At 48.1% G+C, this 13831-nt stretch overlaps 1 pseudogene; it reads right to left on the reverse strand.

Annotated features, from left to right (window-relative positions):
- Window positions 1–5865: 5865 nt before the first annotated feature.
- On the reverse strand, window positions 5866–6004 carry LOC125526153 (small nucleolar RNA Z247; annotated as a pseudogene).
- Between the last annotated feature and the right edge of the window lie 7827 nt (window positions 6005–13831).

Below are 13831 nucleotides of genomic sequence, written 5' to 3' on the forward strand. Positions count from 1 at the left end.
TTATGGTCATGCACCCCTGAAGAGTGGTCTATTCTTATTGAATCTTGATAGTAGTAACACACATATTCATAATGTTGAAACCAAAAGATGCAGAGTTGATAATGATAGTGCAACTTATTTGTGGCACTGCCGTTTAGGTCATATCGGTGTAAAGCGCATGAAGAAACTCCATACTGATAGACTTTTGGAACCACTTGATTATGAATCACTTGGTACTTGCGAACCGTGCCTCATGGGCAAGATGACTAAAACGCCGTTCTCCGGTACTATGGAGAGAGCAACAGATTTGTTGGAAATCATACATACAGATGTATGTGGTCCGATGAATATTGAGGCTCGTGGTGGATATCATTATTTTCTCACCTTCACAGATGATTTAAGCAGATATGGGTATATCTACTTAATGAAACATAAGTCTGAAACATTTGAAAAGTTCAAAGAATTTCAGAGTGAAGTTGAAAATCATCGTAACAAGAAAATAAAGTTTCTACGATCTGATCGTGGAGGAGAATATTTGAGTTACGAGTTTGGTGTACATTTGAAACAATGCGGAATAGTTTCGCAACTCACGCCACCTGGAACACCACAGCGTAATGGTGTGTCCGAACGTCGTAATCGTACTTTACTAGATATGGTGCGATCTATGATGTCTCTTACTGATTTACCGCTATCGTTTTGGGGTTATGCTTTGGAGACGGCCGCATTCACGTTAAATAGGGTGCCATCAAAATCCGTTGAGACGACGCCTTATGAACTATGGTTTGGCAAGAAACCAAAATTGTCGTTTCTGAAAGTTTGGGGCTGCGATGCTTATGTGAAAAAGCTTCAACTTGATAAGCTCGAACCCAAATCGGAGAAATGTGTCTTCATAGGATATCCAAAGGAGACTATTGGATACACCTTCTATCACAGATCCGAAGGCAAGAATTTTGTTGCTAAGTTCGGAAACTTTCTGGAGAAGGAGTTTCTCTCGAAAGAAGTGAGTGGGAGGAAAGTAGAACTTGACGAGGTAACTGTACCTGCTCCCTTATTGGAAAGTAGTGCATCACAGAAAACTGTTTCTGTGACACCTACACCAATTAGTGAGGAAGCTAATGATAATATCATGAAACTTCAGAACAAGATACTACTGAACCTCGTAGATCAACCAGAGTGAGATCCGCACCAGAGTGGTACGGTAATCCTGTTCTGGAAGTCATGCTACTAGATCATGATGAACCTACGAACTATGAAGAAGCGATGGTGAGCCCAGATTTCGCAAAATGGCTTGAAGCCATGAAATCTGAGATGGGATCCATGTATGAGAACAAAGTATGGACTTTGGTTGACTTGCCCAATGATCGGCAAGCAATTGAGAATAAATGGATCTTCAAGAAGAAGACTGACGCCGACGGTAATATTACTGTCTACAAAGCTCGACTTGTCGCAAAAGGGTTTCGGCAAGTTCAAGGGATTGACTACGATGAGACCTTCTCACCTGTAGCCATGCTTAAGTCTGTCCGAATCATGTTAGCAATTGCCGCATTTTATGATTATGAAATTTGGCAGATGGATGTCAAAACTGCATTCCTGAATGGATTTCTGGAAGAAGAGTTGTCTATGATGCAACCGGAAGGTTTTGTCGATCCAAAGGGAGCTAACAAAGTGTGCAAGCTCCAGCGATCCATTTATGGACTGGTGCAAGCCTCTCGGAGTTGGAATAAACGCTTTGATAGTGTGATCAAAGCATTTGGTTTTATACAGACTTTTGGAGAAGCCTGTATTTACAAGAAAGTGAGTGGGAGCTCTGTAGCATTTCTGATATTATATGTGGATGACATATTACTGATTGGAAATGATATAGAATTTCTGGATAGCATAAAGGGATACTTGAATAAGAGTTTTTCAATGAAAGACCTCGGTGAAGCTGCTTACATATTAGGCATAAAGATCTATAGAGATAGATCAAGACGTTTAATTGGACTTTCACAAAGCACATACCTTGACAAGATTTTGAAGAAGTTCAAAATGGATCAAGCAAAGAAAGGGTTCTTGCCTGTGTTACAAGGTGTGAAGTTGAGTCGGACTCAATGCCCGACCACTGCAGAAGATAGAGAGAAGATGAAAGATGTTCCCTATGCTTCAGCCATAGGCTCTATCATGTATGCAATGATGTGTACCAGACCTGATGTGTGCCTTGCTATAAGTCTAGCAGGGAGGTACCAAAGTAATCCAGGAGTGGATCACTGGACAGCGGTCAAGAACATCCTGAAGTACCTGAAAAGGACTAAGGATATGTTTCTCGTATATGGAGGTGACAAAGAGCTCATCGTAAACGGTTACGTTGATGCGAGCTTTGACACCGATCCGGACGATTCTAAATCACAAACCGGATATGTGTTTACATTAAACGGTGGAGCTGTCAGTTGGTGCAGTTCTAAACAGAGCGTCGTGGCGGGATCTACGTGTGAAGCGGAATACATAGCTGCTTCGGAAGCAGCGAATGAAGGAGTCTGGATGAAGGAGTTCATATCCGATCTAGGTGTCATACCTAGTGCATCGGGTCCAATGAAAATCTTTTGTGACAATACTGGTGCAATTGCCTTGGCGAAGGAATCCAGATTTCACAAGAGAACCAAGCACATCAAGAGACGCTTCAATTCCATCCGGGATCTAGTCCAGGTGGGAGACATAGAGATTTGCAAGATACATACGGATCTGAATGTTGCAGACCCGTTGACTAAGCCTCTTCCACGAGCAAAACATGATCAGCACCAAGGCTCCATGGGTGTTAGAATCATTACTGTGTAATCTAGATTATTGACTCTAGTGCAAGTGGGAGACTGAAGGAAATATGCCCTAGAGGCAATAATAAAGTTATTATTTATTTCCTTATATCATGATAAAAGTTTATTATTCATGCTAGAATTGTATTAACCGGAAACATAATACATGTGTGAATACATAGACAAACAGAGTGTCACTAGTATGCCTCTACTTGACTAGCTCGTTAATCAAAGATGGTTATGTTTCCTAACCATGGACAAAGAGTTGTTATTTGATTAACGGGATCACATCATTAGTTGAATGATCTGATTGACATGACCCATTCCATTAGCTTAGCACCCGATCGTTTAGTATGTTGCTATTGCTTTCTTCATGACTTATACATGTTCCTATGACTATGAGATTATGCAACTCCCGTTTGCCAGAGGAACACTTTGTGTGCTACCAAACGTCACAACGTAACTGGGTGATTATAAAGGAGCTCTATAGGTGTCTCCAAAGGTACATGTTGGGTTGGCGTATTTCGAGATTAGGATTTGTCACTCCGATTGTCGGAGAGGTATCTCTGGGCCCTCTCGGTAATGCACATCACTTAAGCCTTGCAAGCATTGCAACTAATGAGTTAGTTGCGGGATGATGTATTACAGAACGAGTAAAGAGACTTGCCGGTAACGAGATTGAACTAGGTATAGGATACCGACGATCGAATCTCGGGCAAGTAACATACCGATGACAAAGGGAACAACGTATGTTGTTATGCGGTCTGACCGATAAAAGATCTTCATAGAATATATAGGAGCCAATATGAGCATCCAGGTTCCGCTATTGGTTATTGACCGGAGACGTGTCTCGGTCATGTCTACATTGTTCTCGAACCCGTAGGGTTCGCATGCTTAAGGTTACGATGACAGTTATATTATGATTTTATGCATTTTGATGTACCGAAGGTTGTTCGGAGTCCCGGATGTGATCACGGACATGACGAGGAGTCTCGAAATGGTCGAGACATAAAGATTGATATATTGGAAGCCTATGTTTGGATATCGGAAGTGTTCCGGGTGAAATCGGGATTTTACCGGAGTACCGGGAGGTTACCGGAACCCCCTGGGAGGTATATGGGCCTTAGTGGGCCTTAGTGGAAGAGAGGAGAGGTGGCCAGAGATGGGCCGCGCGCCCCTCCCCCCCTTGGTCCGAATTGGACAAGGAGAGGGGGCCGACCCCCCCCCCCCTTCCTCCTCTCTCTCCTCTTTCCCCCCCTCCACGAATCCTATTCCAACTAGGAAAGGGGGGGAGTCCTACTCCCAGAAGGAGTAGGACTCCTCCTGGCGTGCCAGACCTTGGCCGGCCGGCCCCCCTCCCTTGAACCTTTATATACGGAGGCAGGGGCACCCCTAGAGACACAAGTTGATCCACGTGATCATATTCTTAGCCGTGTGCGGTGCCCCCTTCCACCATAGTCCTCGATAATATTGTAGCGGTGCTTAGGCGAAGCCCTGCGACGGTAGTACATCAAGATCGTCACCACGCCGTCGTGCTGACGGAACTCTTCCCCGACACTTTGCTGGATCGGAGTCCGGGGATCGTCATTGAGTTGAATGTGTGCTAGAACTCGGAGGTGCCGTAGTTTCGGTGCTTGATCGGTCGGGCCGTGGAGACGTACGACTACATCAACCAAATGCTTCCGTTGTCGATCTACAAGGGTACGTAGATCATACTCTCCCCTCTCGTTGCTATGCATCACCATGATCTTGCGTGAGCGTAGGAATTTTTTTGAAATTACTACGAAACCCAACATGGATGCGCCGGCCAAGAGAGCTAGACCAACCTCAACAATGTGCCTATGTTTTCTTTCGGCAGATCCATTCTGCTGATGAGCATGAGGACAAGAAATTTGGTGAGAGATGCCAAGAGTTTGGAAAAACGAGTTTAATTTTTCGTATTCCCCTCCTCAATCGGATTGAACGGCAATGATTTTGCTATTAAACTTTCGTTCAACGAGAGCTTGGAAGTTTTGAAACACTTGAAAAACCTCGGATCTTTTTTTAAGTAAATAGATCCAAGAATACTTGCTATAGTTATCAATGAAGCTAACATAGTAAGTATGCCTACCAACAGAACTTGGAGCAGGACCCCAAACATCAGAAAAGATAAGTTGCAACAGTTTGGTAGAAATACTCATGGAAATTGGATAAGGTAATTGATGGCTTTTAGCCTTTTGACAAGAATCAAAAATTGTTTCAACATCACGCTCTCCAACATATGGGAGCTTATTCTTCCTAAGCAATCGTTCAACTAAAGAAAAGGATGCATGCCCTAGTCTATCATGCCACCTTGTCGAGGAGATTTTGGTGACACCATAAGCTTGCTTATTTATTCTTCTAAACTCTGGAATCAATGGGTAAAGCCCGCGAACACATCTACCTCGGTAGCGCACCTTTCTCGTTGCCCGATCCTTGATCAAAAAGAAAAAGGGGTGAAACTCGAGAAAGACATGATTGTCAATGGCAATACGATGAACGGAGAGTAGATTTTTAGATGCACTAGGGACATGAAGAATTTTTCTTAGATGAATCTTTCGGTGAGGGGTTTGGAAAACTGAATGACCAACATGTTTAATCCTCATACCTGATCCACTTGCTGTATGTATCTGGTCTTGGCCGCGGTACTTCTCCCTCATAGTCACTTTTTCAAGTTCACCGGTGATGTGATTTGTAGCGTCACTATCAACATACCAGTTTGTATCAACCCTGTATGAGGCTTCTGCAGCACCATCGACCTTCTCATCTTGCGAGGATTCTCCTTCATCCTCATCAAACCGGTACCAGCAATCCCTTGCTGAGTGACCGATCTTGCCGCAGATTTGACACTTGACAGCGTCGGGGCGGCTCCTGGAGTTGTTGTGACGACCCTTGTTGTTGGTGTAGGAGGGCCGCCCACGAGAGGCATTGTTGTTGGAGTTGCCGCTGCCGCTGTTCTTTCCCTTGTTGCGCGGAGGGCCACGGTAGCCGCGTGAGCCACCACGACCACCACGAACGGCGGCGTTAGCGGAGCTCTTGAACCCGGCGTTGTTGCCAGCACCATGAAACATAGCAATGCGCTAGTCGAAGTTGCTTACTTGAGCGAACAGATCATCGATCGTGACCGGTTCTTTGCGGGCGTCGAGTGCCGACACCAGCGGCTGGTACTCCATATCTAGCCCTGCCAGGATGTAGGAGATGACTTCATCATCATCCAGCGGCTTGCCAATGGCCGCCAGTTCGTCGGCGAGGGAGCGGATGTGGGCGTAGTAGGCGCCTACCGTTTGCGTGCCCTTTTGCGCGTTGGAGAGGGCGATCCTGATGTTGTTGATGCGAGGTCGGGACTGGGACGAGAACATGCTCGCCACAGCAGTCCAGAGCTCATGCGCCTTGCGGATCGAAGTCACCTGGATAAGAACTTCTCGAGAGAGATTGATCAATAGATGGCCAAGTACCTGCTGATCTTCCTTTACCCAGACTTGGTGTAGAGGGTTCGGGACGGCTTTCTCCTTGCCATCTTTATCCTTGGTGACGAGGAACTTCTCCGGTTCCTTGATGGATCCGTCGACGTAGCCAAACAGGCCAGCGCCGATGAGCTGGGGCGTGATCTGAGCACGCCAGAGGACATAGTTCGTCCTGGTGAGCTTCTCTGTTACCTGACCATGGATGGTGGATATAGGAGCGACGGCGGAAGACGACATGGTTGGAGCTAGGGTTTAATGGATGCTAGATGTTGTGGAAGAAGGGGGCTCTGGTTACCATGTAAAGATGCGATAAACGTCTTGCCTCGGTACGAGGGGACGTGGTTCGTGTTTATAGGCAGGGGCGCAGATCCCTGTAGCACATACAGGAGATAGAATACATCTTGGAGAAGAAGAAAGAGAGAGATAGAGTTAGCCGCGGTTAAGCTAGTTATCTAGGCCAACAAACTACCAGAATATCTCCAAGAGATCCACCACGTTACAACGTTGCACTATATGCACTGAACCTGAACCTTATATATTTAACAGAACCAACATGTTTCTGCCTTGTCGGCATGACATGGGATCTACACTGTCGAATTGGTGTTGACACGTTGCCACCAAGCGTCGCTAGCTTCACACGCTTCGGTGACCGCATCAACCCGCTTGCTATCGTCGACGGTTGTCGTCTGATCTTCTTTATACGGCCACTTTTCAAGACTTCGGGAGAACCAAGCTTCAAGTTGTATGCATACAACCCCCTGACCTGCGACCTAGAGGGCCTTCTTGATAGGAAAGGCTTGGTGGCCAACAATAGCATGGTCTTGAGGCATGCTGCACTATATGAGGAAAGTGTTGCCTCGCCTGGGCAGCCACACAAGGACATCATCTCCGCCATGTCATTGGTGCTACGCTTACTGCCGTTCAAAACCCTCATTAGGCTTAGGTTGGTTTACCGGAGTTGGTGTGTGATGATCGACAACAGGGACTTCCACGGGGGTAAAAAGCACACATGTTGCTTCTATCATGATTAATTTTCTGTGGCTTCACTATTCAGAAACAAGGTATATAATCTGGTCGTTATTATAAATTTTCTGATTTGAACAGGTTTGTATTTTTTGGTTGTAAAGGAGATAATATTACGGCTCTCAGGCAGGTACATCCAACTTGTTTAAGTGCCTGCTTGGATGGACTCCGAAGGGACTTTGGACTGGCATCCAACTAACCGTTGCTCCTGGATTCTTTCAAACAACCTTCTTTCTCGCGATCACAAGTTTGATAGTTTTTGTTGTGTGTATCTTCAGATAGCTAAAATTCTTCCTATTTAAAAAATAATCTTCCTATGCAAAAAATAATAGTTAATACTGTTACCTCCATCTAGAATTAGTTGCCTCAAATTTGTCAAGACAAGGTATCTAACACTAAAATGTGTCTAGATGTTATTTTAGGTCTGAGGTAAAATTAGCCATAGAGTATAAATTATCAGTTTGTCTAATTCACATCTAGATAGTTTTTTAAGGATGTCACATCTAAACTCCCACAAATATATAATGCAACAACAATAAACAAAAAAAATTAGAACAAAAAAAAATAAACCACAAATAGAGTGGACATCAGCTTAGATGTGACATAGTTATGTCACATCTAGATGTGTCCTAAACAGACTCATAAATTATTGGATCACAAACATTTAAGTCCCATGTTAACTAAGCTAGAAGAATATTCTTTAGAAAGAAGCCATCATGGCTAGCTTTATTAAACTCAAATAACAGCTACATCGTTTGTAAGAAAATTAACGATAAACTCCATGGGCGGATCAAACCAAATCAAAGGCTAGTTTTGACGACCCGGCTAGCTAGCACATCCGCTACTATATAAGATTCCCTATTACAAAACTCGACACAAGCCTTCTCGAACTCACTTAAATCTCTATGATAGTCTTCTAGAATAGGGGCTACAACCATAAAGTATCATCCCAACCGATTGACCAGCTTCAAGCCTCCATACAATGTTGCGGCCTCCGCTGAAACGACATTGGAACATGCACTAATTTTGCTCTTGCCGCTGCCAAGAATGCCCCACTATGATCCCGAATCAGCGCCGCAAGACCCTGTAAATTCAACTTCGGAAAAAGAAGCATCAACGTTTAGAATAATCTGGCCCAAGATCGCCCTTCTCCACTGATTTAGGCGTAGGGGTGTTGCCGGTATCCCTGCAGCCCAGACGAAGTTCAATACCAAAGACTGAATCGCTGGCCCCGTACGTACTAGTGTTAGGACATCTTCTGCTCTGACAATGCATCGCCTCTGCCACCATAGGTACCAGCAGGTACTGATGAAGACATGTACCTAGGATAGAGGCACGGACCTGACCAAGGAGCCCTACCCTAGAATATCTCTAGGAGAAGTCATTTTTTAATCGACTTGACGGACTCAAGACACTCGATGGACTCAAGACACTTGATAAAGAAGCTATCACTCGACCATGAAGCTAACCACTCGACCGCCTGAAGACCTATAATCACTTCACAGGCAAACGGTCAGCTGTTAAGTAGTCTTTATGGTCATTATAGCACTTTATTAGGGGCGTTACCAGTAACGCCCAACCTTAAATGTACCTTAAACCCTGCATTACTGAGAGCAGGAGGGGGCCGGCGAACTCTATATAAGCCATCCCCCTCCTCAGTATGAAGGGTTCGCACCCCTGTTATTCACACGCCAGTAATTCAGTCGACCGCCTCCGGGCACCGAGACATAGGGCTGTTACTTCCTTCGCGAAGGGTCTGAACTCGTACATCTTGGTGTGTTTATAACTTCCCAATAGCTGAGATCTAGCCTCTCCATACATATCCCCTACATCACTGTCAGAGTTAGAACCACGACAGTTGGCGCCCACCGTGGGGCAGGAATCTTAGCGCCTGATTGGAGAAGTTGCGATTTTTTCGACCCCTTTGATCATGTTTTCGTGCGGAGTTTTGGTGGAGGGCTGCGAGATCCGCCTCGGCGCGCTCACGTTCATCGCCGACGACTCCGCCTGGCTTCAGAAGGCGCCACTCGACGTCGACGCGCTCCCCGTTCGCGGTGCGACGCATTTCCGCGCATGCGTTCGTGGCGTCCTCCTGCGGCAGCCGTCGACCCAGTATCGGTCGGCTCCCGTATCGTCTCCCCGCTCTGTCTCCCACCGGCGCAAGCGCTCCGGTCGGTCGAGACTTCAGAGGTGGGTGAGGCACGCCGTGGCTCGCCAATCGGCCGCCCCGCAAGTCGCGGCAATCGAGCCCGACGAATCCCTCTGCGGCCTGGTCGACTGGCTCCGCGGAGACCACATCCGAGTGCGACAGTAGCGACCCCGCGGCTGAGATCCTGGCGGTCGATGGAACGCACGGTCCTCCCGGTTTCCCTCGCGCTGATGGAGGCGCGGGTGGGGGCGACCCGTCGCACCCCTACGATGAGTATCTCCCCGAACCTCTCATATCATCACAGCGAGAGGAGCTTCGCCGCCAGAACACGGACGCCCTCCGCACCCCTATCGTCGGAGAGTCCCCCGAGGCCCGGGCCTTGGAGGACGCGCGCTTGGCTAATTTGGCCGAGCGCACTCGACTGGAGAATCTCCAGCGAGCACTCGACGAGCAAGCGCGTCGGCGGGCTCCCGAGTCTAGTCGACGCCAGCTCTTCCCGCCGACGCAGGTATATCGAACCCCAGTTCAGAATTTGGCCGCTGCGGCCCATATAGCAGAACCGATTCAGCCCTCCCAGTCGGAGGCTGGCAGGGGCTTGTTGCAGATCAGGGCGTTGCTCCGGGCGGCGGGAAACCAGAATTCCGCTGTTTCTCAGTCGCGGAATAGGATCCACAGTCGATCCGTTGCAACAGATACAGTCCAGTCGGCTCACAGCCCGAGGTCGTCCCCGAGGCGTGAGGGACATGGTGACCGGCATGATCAGTACAGAAGGAATGAACAGTATGATCACCGATCCGATCGTGATGATCGACGTCGAGTGCCAACCCCTCCCCCGAGGAGTGGGTCATATGCGCCTCGACATCAAGATGACAGGCGCCCTCATAGCATTGGACAGAGGATTCCAGTCGACCCCAGGGGCCCAGGCTTTGACGCGAGGTCTGTCCTCGTTCAAGGCTTGGTTGACAGGAACAGGGCTCATCGGGAAGGCCAGAGCAGAGATGCGCCCGCCAGCAGCAGAATACGTGTTTCAGGGCCAGAGTGTTTCAGTCGAGCCATCAGAGCCGCAGTGATTCCTCCCAATTTCAGGCTGGCAACTGGAATCAGCAAGTTCACCGGTGAATCTAAGCCTGACACTTGGCTCGAAGATTATCGAGTGGCTGTACAGATTGGCGGTGGCAATGATGAGGTGGCCATCAAGCATTTTCCCCTCATGTTAGAGGGCTCAGCCAGAGCATGGCTAAATCAGTTGGCACCCAGCAGCATTTACACTTGGGAGGACCTCTCCCGAGTGTTTATCACAACCTTTGAAGGAACATGCAAGCGACCTGCAGGCCTTACAGAGTTGCGGTCTTGCGTGCAGAAGCCGAACGAAACTCTGAGGGAATACATCCAGAGGTGGATCACACTGCATCACTCGGTTGAGAATGTGCCAGACCATCAAGCAGTTTGTGCCTTCAAGGAAGGTGTTAAATACAGAGAGTTGAATCTGAAGTTCGGTCGAACTTGAGAGATGTCTCTGAATCGGATGATGGAGATTGCCACCAAGTACGCTAATGGTGAAGACGAGGACCGACTCCGGAGTGGCAAGCACAAGGCAGTCGCCCAAGAAACCGGAGGAAACTCCAGTCGGAAACAGAAGCGGAAGGCCGAGCCAGCCGCTCCTGGGGAGGCCCTGGCCGTAGCCCAGGGAAACTTCAAGGGAAAACCCAAGGGCACCTGGAAGCCCAAGAAAGTCAAGGATCAAGATGGAAATGATGTTTTGGATCTACCATGTCACATCCACACCAAGAAAAATGAAGAGGGTAATTTTATTTACCCAAAGCATACCACTCGACAGTGCCGGCTCCTAATCCGGCAGTTTCAAAGCAAACAGTCCAAGGATAAGGAAAAAGAGTCGGACAGAGTCGAGGACAAGGAAGACAGTGACGATGGATACCCCCAAATCAATTCCACCCTGATGATTTTTGCTGACGTCGAAAGCAAAAATCGACTGAAAGTCATTAACCGTGAGGTGAATATGGTTGCTCCGGCGACACCCAGTTATCTGAAGTGGTCTCAGACCGCCATCACATTCGACCAGTCCAATCACCCTACGCACATTGCCACCCCTGGGAGGCAAGCTTTGGTGGTCGACCCAGTTTTCGAAGGCACTCGACTGACCAAAGTCCTGATGGATGGTGGCAGTGGCCTGAACATATTGTATGCTGAAACATTGAAAGGGATGGGCATTCCGATGTCCAGGCTCAGTGCCAGCAACATGAGCTTCCATGGAGTCATTCCTGGAAAGAAAGCCGAGTCACTCGGCCAGATTGCTCTCGACGTGGTTTTCGGTGATTCAAAGAATTACCGCAGGGAAAAGTTGACATTTGAGGTTGTGGACTTCGAAAGTGCTTACCATGCTATCCTGGGCCGGCCGGCTTATGCACGCTTCATGGCTCGACCATGCTACGTGTATCTCAAGTTGAAGATGCCCGGCCCCAGAGGTGTGATCACTGTTACCGGCAATAGGAAGAAAGCTGAGGAGTGTTTTCGGAAAGGATCGAAGATTGCTGACGCTCAGATGGCAGTTGTGTTGGGGAACGTTGCAGAAAACAAAAAATTTCCTACTCGTTTCACCAAGATCATCTAGGAGTTCATCTAGCAACGAGTCATTGGATGCATCTACATACCTTTGTAGATCGCGCACGGAAGCGTTCAAAGAACGGTGATGATGTAGTCGAACACGACGTGATCCAAATCACCGATGACCAAGCGCCGAACGGACGGCACCTCCGCGTTCAACACACGTACGGGACGGGAGACGTCTCCTCCTTCTTGATCCAGCAAGGGAGAAGGAGAGGTTGATGAAGATCCAGCAGCACGACGGCGTGGTGGTGGATGCAGGGCGTCACAGTAGCAGGGCTTCGCCTATACTACGCGAGAGAGACGTAACGGGGAGAGAGGGAGGCGCCAGGGGCTGTGGTATGAAGTCCCTCCTCTCCCACACTATATATAGGAGGGCCAAGGGGGGGTGGTGCGCAGCCTAGGAGATCTGATCTCCTAGGTGCGGCGGCCAGGGGGAGGATTCCCTCCCCCCAAGGCACCCAGAGGTGCCTTCCACCACTTGGACTCCTCCCCCTTGGAAACCCTAGGCACATGGGCCTAGTGGGGCTGGTGCCCTTGGCCCATGAAGGCCAAGGCGCACCCCCTACAGCCCATGTGGCCCCCCGGGACAGGTGGCCCCACCCGGTGGGCCCCCGGGACCCCTCCGGTGGTCCCGGTACAATACCGATAACCCCGAAACTTGTCCCGATGGCCGAAACAGCATTTCCTATATATAATTCTTTACCTACGGACCATTCCGGAACTCCTCGTGACGTCCGGGATCTCATCCGGGACTCCGAACAACATTCGGGTTTCTGCATATACATATCTTCACAACCCTAGCGTCACCGAACCTTAAGTGTGTAGACCCTACGGGTTCGGGAGACAAGCAGACATGACCGAGATGACTCTCCGGTCAATAACCAACAGCGGGATTTGGATACCCATGTTGGTTCCCACATGCTCCACGATGATCTCATCGGATGAACCACGATGTCGAGGATTCAATCAACCCCGTATGCAATTCCCTTTGTCAATCGATATGTTACTTGCCCGAGATTCGATCGTCGGTATCCCAATACCTCGTTCAATCTCGTTACCGGCAAGTCACTTTACTCGTACCGTAATGCATGATCCCGTGACCAGACACTTGGTCACTTTGAGCTCATTATGATGATGCACTACCGAGTGGGCCCAGTGATACCTCTCCGTCATACGGAGTGACAAATCCCAGTCTTGATCCATGTCACCCAACAGACACTTTCGGAGATACCCGTAGTCTACCTTTATAGTCACCCAGTTACGTTGTCATGTTTGGTATACCCAAAGCACTCCTACGGTATCCGGGAGTTACATGATCTCATGGTCTAAGGAAAAGATACTTTGACATTGGAAAACTCCAGCAAACGAACTATACGATCTTGTGCTATGTTTAGGATTGGGTCTTGTCCATCACATCATTCTCCTAATGATGTGATCTCGTTATCAATGACATCTAATGTCCATAGTCAGGAAACCATGACTATCTATTGATCAACGACCTAGTCAACTAGAGGCTCACTAGGGACATGTTGGTGTCTGTTATTCACACATGCATTACGATTTCCGGATAACACAATTATAGCATGAATAAAGACAATTATCATGAACAAGGAAATATAATAATAATGCTTTTATTATTGCCTCTAGGGCATATTTCCAACAAGTTGTTGAGCTGCAAGAGTACCAGAAGACTGCTGATCCGAGTGAATTGCTACGAGCCAAGAAGCCTGCTTCAGAATCTGCTTTTCAGTCGTCCGGTGAAACTAAGACAGCTCACATTCACCCGA

This window comes from Triticum urartu, chromosome 7A (assembly GCF_056163025.1).
Source record: "Triticum urartu cultivar PI428250 chromosome 7A, HENAU_Tu73, whole genome shotgun sequence".
Taxonomy (NCBI): Eukaryota; Viridiplantae; Streptophyta; class Magnoliopsida; order Poales; family Poaceae; genus Triticum; species Triticum urartu.